Raw genomic sequence first — 11,535 nt, 5'->3', positions numbered from 1 at the left:
GACGTGGTCGTGGCCGTGGAACTAAGCGAGGCCAAGAACCAAGAGAAGAAAAGGGAAACAATAGCTGGACAAGGACCGAGAATGCCACTTGTACTTAGGAATGTAATTGACCCATTGTATTGCCCGATAGGCTAGCATCTGAGTTCCAGCAACTCCGTACGATGACACATTGGGTTGATACGTATCAAGAAATCGCGGTTCTCCGAGACGAAATAGAGGTTCAAAGGAGGCTAACCGAGTACTAGGAAGGGCGATGGAAGCAAGAGTATTCGGAGAAACTTGAGCTCTTACACCAAAACATGGAGCTAAAGAGGAAATACGAAGAGATTTCCAAGGAGACAGTAGCAATGGCACAAAGCAATACTTTTATGGGGATTCCAGAGGAAGCTCAAAAGACAGGAATTGCAAGGCCACAACTGAAGATCTTCCATGCAAAGAAAAAGGGTAAAGTTGGAAGGCCATTTGCTAAGAGGGGCCGTGGAGCGAGTGGTGTGACAAATTGTAGTTATTGTAGAAAATCCAATCATATTGAAGTAGATTGTTGGATAAAGGGGGAGGAGATGTCTGTGTTATGGGAGCGCCGAGCATCTGATTGCTAATTGCCCGGGTTTAGTGCCCGAAAAGAAGGGAACCCAGCTGCCAACCAAGACCGACCCTGGACCGTCAAGTGGAGAAGGGACTGGAATGAAGAACCTCGTTTCTTCTGACTCTGAAGACGGAGAAGGTACAGGCCATTGGTTACTTTAAATTTTGAAGGAAAAATTTCGAGGGCGAAATTTCCTTAAGGGGGAGAGAGTGTGAGAACCCGTAATTTTTCCATTTTCTAGGTTTTATTATATTTCTAGGTTTTCTTATCTTCAATGGTTTGTTTTCTGCACTTTCTGTATCCGGAAAATTTTCTAGATAATTTTTATGAGTAAATATAGTTTTTAGATGATTTTTCTAATATCGAATAGATTTTGAGAAATTAAGAGCGTATACCGGACGTGGGACCCACAAGTGCGAAAAGTTCGGAAAAATTCGGCCAACTAGGTTAAGTTTTGGATACTGGAATTAAATTATCGGGTGTTATGAGATATTTAGAGGTTGCCGAGTGGATAGGTGTGAGAGAGACAAAAGTTAGGCAAACCATTAATGCAAGTGACATGTGTCACTTAGAGATTAAATTCTACTTTTGACTTACTATTCATGCTTTTACCATTTTACCAAAATAACTCAAAAATTTGACCCAAAAATCCCCACAAATATCAAGCTCATAGCCGGCCCTCATTAGAGAGAAAAGAAAAGAAAAGCTCTTCCAAAATTGGATCCAAACTTGCTCAATCTTCCACTCCTACCGTTTAATTTTGGTTTTGCTCCACAAAACTCCTCCACTTGGTGATTTTAAAGTGATTGGTGAAGTTGCTTGGAAAGTTAAGGTGACCAATAGCTCTCTCTCTCTTGTTTCTAAGGTAAGTTGTGAAGAACCACCCTCCTCCTTTAATTGATGCTTAAATCATGCTTAGTGGTTGTATGAGATGCAAATTTATGGGTTATTTCTTGATTTGTGGTTGAAATGATGAAGTTTTATTATTTTTGGGGATTTTTCTGTTTTAATATAAGCATGATTGTGTGGCTATCTATGATGATTGGAAATGGTCTATATTGACTCTAGGAGGTGGAAAAAGTGATTAATTGCAACCAATTTCTGTTTTGGAAGAAAATTGAAAAACCTAGGGTTCTTAAGGGAGCATTCTGTACGAATTTTTAGGTCCTAGATAGAGGCCGAATTGGCCTTAGCTCAAAACATGAAAGTTGTAGGGAATGACATTTTGGAGGTGCCTACACAATTTCAGGTCAATCGGAGTAGTGTAGAATGAGATAAGTCGAAATTACTATTGCTGTTCTGGTTTTACCCGAAATTGAGAACTGCGCCTGTAATTGGTTGTTTTGGCTGGAATTGCTTCCGCATTGGTTGTTGAGGCCTTCTGATTAAATTTAGCCCTGTTTCTTAGCTTTCAGCTGGTTTTGGAATTTCTAGATTTGGACATGGAGAGCCTGAGTTATGATGTTTCCGCTAGAATGCGTTTTGGTGAATCTGTTTTACGTTTTGATGTAGAATCTTGCATTTTTGACCTGTTTACACTCAAAACTGGGTTGAGTGACCTTCTGTGATGTTGTAGCCCTGTCTTTTAGCTTCGAAATGGTGGGTCTTGTACCCTCATCAAATAATCGTAGTGAAATTGGTGCCATTACCGCAAAATGAGGTCAAAAACTGTTTTTTCAGGGCTAAAACTAATTCCATTTCCGGATTTTTCTGGTTTCCTCTAATGCTTATATATGCTTATGGAACCCTATTGTGATCGTGTTGGCATCGGTTTATGACTTGTAATCGAGTCTTCTTGTGCTTATTGGAATATTCTAGGGCTTGACTTTTATTTCCGGTCATTTTCCCAGCTAACTTTTGTACTTGGATAACCTTGAGCCTATTGAACGGCTGTGGTGATGAATGTATATTGAGTATGACTTTGGGAGTTGATTGAGGAAAATAATGAAACCGTGATGGCTGGAAAAGTAAGAAATGTAGGGGAGGTGCTGTCCAATTTTTCTAGGCCGATTGGTTCCTTTAAGTTTGAATTGGCTTGTGATAGAAATGAAGGGCTTTTGGGTTGTTGAACCTAGGTCTTCATGTTACCTTTTTGTTCCCAAAAATCATGTTTTGTACCCTTGCATTAGTAATTATTTGGCGAGGCATACGACCAGTAGTCGAGCCTCACATGTGCATTTTGTTTACTCGATTCTGGATGTGAAACCTTCAATTGGTTTACTTTGATTATTTTAGGGTTTCTTGGCGATTAAAGCCAATCCGAAGTGAAAACTTTTGAGGTATCTGTACTTGAACCGGTGACTGTTCCACTACCTGCTATCCGTTATGTGAAATATCTGAATATCTGAATACTTGATTTATGACTATTGAAGCCAAATACTGTTTTGATAAAATGGAGGCGAGGGTGTACTTTATCACACTCGTTCTCTGGTCTGTTCATATGCCAATTTTGAACGCGTATCTGAATCTGCTATCTGTATCTGTATCTGTATATGTTATCTGTATCTAGATCTGTATCTGTTCTGACGTCGTTTGGAAGCTTGTGTCCAACGACCTTTCCGTGACCTATGAGTTCAAATCCTGTGGCTAAGTTATTCGAGTCGAGCCGGCAAGGGCCTGGACGATTAGATAACGAACCACGGTAGTCTGTTTTGGGATCTTTGGGTATTGAGACCCTTGATTCCGGGTATACTCGAGTATTACCATTTCTGTTTCTGTTGAGGTGACCGGGCCCGGTAAAGGGGTGTTTGGTGGACGGAATTTGGTGTAAAGTGGGGTCTACGGACGTGTTGGTTCTATATACGTTGACGGAGAGTCAACCGGCTTGGATCAAGTACTGCGCTGGAAAGCTGGCTCCTGAGAGCCACCTGTATCCTTCTGATTTGAATCATTGGTTCCTTTACTTTACGTCTGGCATGTGTACCTGATTTGTTAAATGTGAAATGCCATGATTTTACTGCTATATGTTTGGTACCTCATTGAGCGCAAGCTCACCCCTTTCTGTTCCTTTTTGTTTTCCTTACAGGAAAATAAATACTTTTGGACTGGATTTGACAATTGGCTGCCAAATTGAGCTAGTTGAACATATCTTTTGTATCGCTCATGTATTGAAACCCTAAATGTACTTTTGGGACCGTTTTCCTTTTTACTTGGCAAACCAGACATGTATCCACTGTTGAATACTTTTGTATGCCACTTTGGCTTGTAAATGCTAAGTTCAAGATGTGAATGTTTGCTTGATATTTGGTTGGGTTCTGACGGGTCGGTTACTATTCATAGCCGACTTCGGTTTCATTTTTTTTTTATTTTGACATTTTGATTTGTTTACCGCGTTGGTAAGTTCCGGAATGTATTAGCTCGCTCTATCCCGAACCGTTAGTCCTGGCGAGAGCTGGGCAGGCGGTCCGCCGAACCCTTTGATTCGCCTTAGGGGGAGGTAGGGCTGTCACAGTTGGTATCAGAGCCAGGTTCGCGTGGTCTCTGCGCGGAGTGAGCCTGGACTAAGTGGTGAATAGGTATGAAGGATTAAGTGCTCGTTCGAGCCTAAGCTCTGAATTGTGAATTTTATAGGCCTTAACTTTTCTTGTGGTATCTGAGGATGATAGATCGGTACGTCTGGTGGGAATTTTGATTGTAGATGGTTTACTCTTGGGACTGGCCAGCCCGAGAGGTGAATTGTCTTATTTCGGATTCTTGTGCCTGAGTACTCCAGAGTTGAGGCGGTGTTATGTAGGTGAGAGTTGCATTTTGGGAACATGAATAGGCTTTGTTCGACTGGAATGAGTACAAGAGGTTAATGGATATTTCATTTGTATAATAGGTGATGTGAGAGACCGGACGGGGTTATTTTAGCAAGGTTTGGGACGATATATCCCTTTTCTTTTGATTCGCTCGTATATTGTTACTACATGCCGTCGGTTGTATAATTGTGTATATGAATAATTGCCTGATTTGATACGTATTTGTATGTTTGATCATTTGTTTCCTTGATATGTGGAGTGTTATGTGCATATATGTTTATTTGTGTAATTGGTGGCCTCAATTTTAGATGCTTTAGTCAATTTCCTATTGCTATGTTTATTTACTAAAGTATCTTTGGGGGGGGGAAGAAAAGAAAAGAGAGGAAAAACAAAAATATGTATATATATATAATATCTAGCACATGGAAAGAAAACGGAGTCACGGACGTGGTCGTGGCCGTGGAACTAAGCGAGGCCAAGAACCAAGAGAAGAAAAGGGAAACAATAGCTGGACAAGGACCGAGAATGCCACTTGTACTTAGGAATGTAATTGACCCATTGTATTGCCCGATAGGCTAGCATCTGAGTTCCAGCAACTCCGTACGATGACACATTGGGTTGATACGTATCAAGAAATCGCGGTTCTCCGAGACGAAATAGAGGTTCAAAGGAGGCTAACCGAGTACTAGGAAGGGCGATGGAAGCAAGAGTATTCGGAGAAACTTGAGCTCTTACACCAAAACATGGAGCTAAAGAGGAAATACGAAGAGATTTCCAAGGAGACAGTAGCAATGGCACAAAGCAATACTTTTATGGGGATTCCAGAGGAAGCTCAAAAGACAGGAATTGCAAGGCCACAACTGAAGATCTTCCATGCAAAGAAAAAGGGTAAAGTTGGAAGGCCATTTGCTAAGAGGGGCCGTGGAGCGAGTGGTGTGACAAATTGTAGTTGTTGTAGAAAATCCAATCATATTGAAGTAGATTGTTGGATAAAGGGGGAGGAGATGTCTGTGTTATGGGAGCGCCGAGCATCTGATTGCTAATTGCCCGGGTTTAGTGCCCGAAAAGAAGGGAACCCAGCAGCCAACCAAGACCGACCCTGGACCGTCAAGTGGAGAAGGGACTGGAATGAAGAACCTCGTTTCTTCTGACTCTGAAGACGGAGAAGGTACAGGCCATTGGTTACTTTAAATTTTGAAGGAAAAATTTCGAGGGCGAAATTTCCTTAAGGGGGAGAGAGTGTGAGAACCCGTAATTTTTCCATTTTCTAGGTTTTATTATATTTCTAGGTTTTCTTATCTTCAATGGTTTGTTTTCTGCACTTTCTGTATCCGGAAAATTTTCTAGATAATTTTTATGAGTAAATATAGTTTTTAGATGATTTTTCTAATATCGAATAGATTTTGAGAAATTAAGAGCGTATACCGGACGTGGGACCCACAAGTGCGAAAAGTTCGGAAAAATTCGGCCAACTAGGTTAAGTTTTGGATACTGGAATTAAATTATCGGGTGTTATGAGATATTTAGAGGTTGCCGAGTGGATAGGTGTGAGAGAGACAAAAGTTAGGCAAACCATTAATGCAAGTGACATGTGTCACTTAGAGATTAAATTCTACTTTTGACTTACTATTCATGCTTTTACCATTTTACCAAAATAACTCAAAAATTTGACCCAAAAATCCCCACAAATATCAAGCTCATAGCCGGCCCTCATTAGAGAGAAAAGAAAAGAAAAGCTCTTCCAAAATTGGATCCAAACTTGCTCAATCTTCCACTCCTACCGTTTAATTTTGGTTTTGCTCCACAAAACTCCTCCACTTGGTGATTTTAAAGTGATTGGTGAAGTTGCTTGGAAAGTTAAGGTGACCAATAGCTCTCTCTCTCTTGTTTCTAAGGTAAGTTGTGAAGAACCACCCTCCTCCTTTAATTGATGCTTAAATCATGCTTAGTGGTTGTATGAGATGCAAATTTATGGGTTATTTCTTGATTTGTGGTTGAAATGATGAAGTTTTATTATTTTTGGGGATTTTTCTGTTTTAATATAAGCATGATTGTGTGGCTATCTATGATGATTGGAAATGGTCTATATTGACTCTAGGAGGTGGAAAAAGTGATTAATTGCAACCAATTTCTGTTTTGGAAGAAAATTGAAAAACCTAGGGTTCTTAAGGGAGCATTCTGTACGAATTTTTAGGTCCTAGATAGAGGCCGAATTGGCCTTAGCTCAAAACATGAAAGTTGTAGGGAATGACATTTTGGAGGTGCCTACAAAATTTCAGGTCAATCGGAGTAGTGTAGAATGAGATAAGTCGAAATTACTATTGCTGTTCTGGTTTTACCCGAAATTGAGAACTGCGCCTGTAATTGGTTGTTTTGGCTGGAATTGCTTCCGCATTGGTTGTTGAGGCCTTCTGATGAAATTTAGCCCTGTTTCTTAGCTTTCATATGGTTTTGGAATTTCTAGATTTGGACATGGAGAGCCTGAGTTATGATGTTTCCGCTAGAATGCGTTTTGGTGAATCTGTTTTACATTTTGATGTAGAATCTTGCATTTTTGACCTGTTTACACTCAAAACTGGGTTGAGTGACCTTCTGTGATGTTGTAGCCCTGTCTTTTAGCTTCGAAATGGTGGGTCTTGTACCCTCATCAAATAATCGTAGTGAAATTGGTGCCATTACCGCAAAATGAGGTCAAAAACTGTTTTTTCAGGGCTAAAACTAATTCCATTTCCGGATTTTTCTGGTTTCCTCTAATGCTTATATATGCTTATGGAACCCTATTGTGATCGTGTTGGCATCGGTTTATGACTTGTAATCGAGTCTTCTTGTGCTTATTGGAATATTCTAGGGCTTGACTTTTATTTCCGGTCATTTTCCCAGCTAACTTTTGTACTTGGATAACCTTGAGCCTATTGAACGGCTGTGGTGATGAATGTATATTGAGTATGACTTTGGGAGTTGATTGAGGAAAATAATGAAACCGTGATGGCTGGAAAAGTAAGAAATGTAGGGGAGGTGCTGTCCAATTTTTCTAGGCCGATTGGTTCCTTTAAGTTTGAATTGGCTTGTGATAGAAATGAAGGGCTTTTGGGTTGTTGAACCTAGGTCTTCATGTTACCTTTTTGTTCCCAAAAATCATGTTTTGTACCCTTGCATTAGTAATTATTTGGCGAGGCATACGACCAGTAGTCGAGCCTCACATGTGCATTTTGTTTACTCGATTCTGGATGTGAAACCTTCAATTGGTTTACTTTGATTATTTTAGGGTTTCTTGGCGATTAAAGCCAATCCGAAGTGAAAACTTTTGAGGTATCTGTACTTGAACCGGTGACTGTTCCACTACCTGCTATCCGTTATGTGAAATATCTGAATATCTGAATACTTGATTTATGACTATTGAAGCCAAATACTGTTTTGATAAAATGGAGGCGAGGGTGTACTTTATCACACTCGTTCTCTGGTCTGTTCATATGCCAATTTTGAACGCGTATCTGAATCTGCTATCTGTATCTGTATCTGTATATGTTATCTGTATCTAGATCTGTATCTGTTCTGACGTCGTTTGGAAGCTTGTGTCCAACGACCTTTCCGTGACCTATGAGTTCAAATCCTGTGGCTAAGTTATTCGAGTCGAGCCGGCAAGGGCCTGGACGATTAGATAACGAACCACGGTAGTCTGTTTTGGGATCTTTGGGTATTGAGACCCTTGATTCCGGGTATACTCGAGTATTACCATTTCTGTTTCTGTTGAGGTGACCGGGCCCGGTAAAGGGGTGTTTGGTGGACGGAATTTGGTGTAAAGTGGGGTCTACGGACGTGTTGGTTCTATATATGTTGACGGAGAGTCAACCGGCTTGGATCAAGTACTGCGCTGGAAAGCTGGCTCCTGAGTGTCACCTGTATCCTTCTGATTTGAATCATTGGTTCCTTTACTTTACGTCTGGCATGTGTACCTGATTTGTTAAATGTGAAATGCCATGATTTTACTGCTATATGTTTGGTACCTCATTGAGCGCAAGCTCACCCCTTTCTGTTCCTTTTTGTTTTCCTTACAGGAAAATAAATACTTTTGGACTGGATTTGACAATTGGCTGCCAAATTGAACTAGTTGAACATATCTTTTGTATCGCTCATGTATTGAAACCCTAAATGTACTTTTGGGACCGTTTTCCTTTTTACTTGGCAAACCAGACATGTATCCACTGTTGAATACTTTTGTATGCCACTTTGGCTTGTAAATGCTAAGTTCAAGATGTGAATGTTTGCTTGATATTTGGTTGGGTTCTGACGGGTCGGTTACTATTCATAGCCGACTTCGGTTTCATTTTTTTTTTATTTTGACATTTTGATTTGTTTACCGCGTTGGTAAGTTCCGGAATGTATTAGCTCGCTCTATCCCGAACCGTTAGTCCTGGCGAGAGCTGGGCAGGCGGTCCGCCGAACCCTTTGATTCGCCTTAGGGGGAGGTAGGGCTGTCACAGTTGGTATCAGAGCCAGGTTCGCGTGGTCTCTGCGCGGAGTGAGCCTGGACTAAGTGGTGAATAGGTATGAAGGATTAAGTGCTCGTTCGAGCCTAAGCTCTGAATTGTGAATTTTATAGGCCTTAACTTTTCTTGTGGTATCTGAGGATGATAGATCGGTACGTCTGGTGGGAATTTTGATTGTAGATGGTTTACTCTTGGGACTGGCCAGCCCGAGAGGTGAATTGTCTTATTTCGGATTCTTGTGCCTGAGTACTCCAGAGTTGAGGCGGTGTTATGTAGGTGAGAGTTGCATTTTGGGAACATGAATAGGCTTTGTTCGACTGGAATGAGTACAAGAGGTTAATGGATATTTCATTTGTATAATAGGTGATGTGAGAGACCGGACGGGGTTATTTTAGCAAGGTTTGGGACGATATATCCCTTTTCTTTTGATTCGCTCGTATATTGTTACTACATGCCGTCGGTTGTATAATTGTGTATATGAATAATTGCCTGATTTGATACGTATTTGTATGTTTGATCATTTGTTTCCTTGATATGTGGAGTGTTATGTGCATATATGTTTATTTGTGTAATTGGTGGCCTCAATTTTAGATGCTTTAGTCAATTTCCTATTGCTATGTTTATTTACTAAAGTATCTTTGGGGGGGGGAAGAAAAGAAAAGAGAGGAAAAACAAAAATATGTATATATATATAATATCTAGCACATGGAAAGAAAACGGAGTCACGGACGTGGTCGTGGCCGTGGAACTAAGCGAGGCCAAGAACCAAGAGAAGAAAAGGGAAACAATAGCTGGACAAGGACCGAGAATGCCACTTGTACTTAGGAATGTAATTGACCCATTGTATTGCCCGATAGGCTAGCATCTGAGTTCCAGCAACTCCGTACGATGACACATTGGGTTGATACGTATCAAGAAATCGCGGTTCTCCGAGACGAAATAGAGGTTCAAAGGAGGCTAACCGAGTACTAGGAAGGGCGATGGAAGCAAGAGTATTCGGAGAAACTTGAGCTCTTACACCAAAACATGGAGCTAAAGAGGAAATACGAAGAGATTTCCAAGGAGACAGTAGCAATGGCACAAAGCAATACTTTTATGGGGATTCCAGAGGAAGCTCAAAAGACAGGAATTGCAAGGCCACAACTGAAGATCTTCCATGCAAAGAAAAAGGGTAAAGTTGGAAGGCCATTTGCTAAGAGGGGCCGTGGAGCGAGTGGTGTGACAAATTGTAGTTGTTGTAGAAAATCCAATCATATTGAAGTAGATTGTTGGATAAAGGGGGAGGAGATGTCTGTGTTATGGGAGCGCCGAGCATCTGATTGCTAATTGCCCGGGTTTAGTGCCCGAAAAGAAGGGAACCCAGCTGCCAACCAAGACCGACCCTGGACCGTCAAGTGGAGAAGGGACTGGAATGAAGAACCTCGTTTCTTCTGACTCTGAAGACGGAGAAGGTACAGGCCATTGGTTACTTTAAATTTTGAAGGAAAAATTTCGAGGGCGAAATTTCCTTAAGGGGGAGAGAGTGTGAGAACCCGTAATTTTTCCATTTTCTAGGTTTTATTATATTTCTAGGTTTTCTTATCTTCAATGGTTTGTTTTCTGCACTTTCTGTATCCGGAAAATTTTCTAGATAATTTTTATGAGTAAATATAGTTTTTAGATGATTTTTCTAATATCGAATAGATTTTGAGAAATTAAGAGCGTATACCGGACGTGGGACCCACAAGTGCGAAAAGTTCGGAAAAATTCGGCCAACTAGGTTAAGTTTTGGATACTGGAATTAAATTATCGGGTGTTATGAGATATTTAGAGGTTGCCGAGTGGATAGGTGTGAGAGAGACAAAAGTTAGGCAAACCATTAATGCAAGTGACATGTGTCACTTAGAGATTAAATTCTACTTTTGACTTACTATTCATGCTTTTACCATTTTACCAAAATAACTCAAAAATTTGACCCAAAAATCCCCACAAATATCAAGCTCATAGCCGGCCCTCATTAGAGAGAAAAGAAAAGAAAAGCTCTTCCAAAATTGGATCCAAACTTGCTCAATCTTCCACTCCTACCGTTTAATTTTGGTTTTGCTCCACAAAACTCCTCCACTTGGTGATTTTAAAGTGATTGGTGAAGTTGCTTGGAAAGTTAAGGTGACCAATAGCTCTCTCTCTCTTGTTTCTAAGGTAAGTTGTGAAGAACCACCCTCCTCCTTTAATTGATGCTTAAATCATGCTTAGTGGTTGTATGAGATGCAAATTTATGGGTTATTTCTTGATTTGTGGTTGAAATGATGAAGTTTTATTATTTTTGGGGATTTTTCTGTTTTAATATAAGCATGATTGTGTGGCTATCTATGATGATTGGAAATGGTCTATATTGACTCTAGGAGGTGGAAAAAGTGATTAATTGCAACCAATTTCTGTTTTGGAAGAAAATTGAAAAACCTAGGGTTCTTAAGGGAGCATTCTGTACGAATTTTTAGGTCCTAGATAGAGGCCGAATTGGCCTTAGCTCAAAACATGAAAGTTGTAGGGAATGACATTTTGGAGGTGCCTACACAATTTCAGGTCAATCGGAGTAGTGTAGAATGAGATAAGTCGAAATTACTATTGCTGTTCTGGTTTTACCCGAAATTGAGAACTGCGCCTGTAATTGGTTGTTTTGGCTGGAATTGCTTCCGCATTGGTTGTTGAGGCCTTCTGATTAAATTTAGCCCTGTTTCTTAGC

This window comes from Coffea arabica, chromosome 7e (assembly GCF_036785885.1).
Source record: "Coffea arabica cultivar ET-39 chromosome 7e, Coffea Arabica ET-39 HiFi, whole genome shotgun sequence".
NCBI lineage: Eukaryota > Viridiplantae > Streptophyta > Magnoliopsida > Gentianales > Rubiaceae > Coffea > Coffea arabica.
This window is presented reverse-complemented; position numbering follows the sequence as displayed.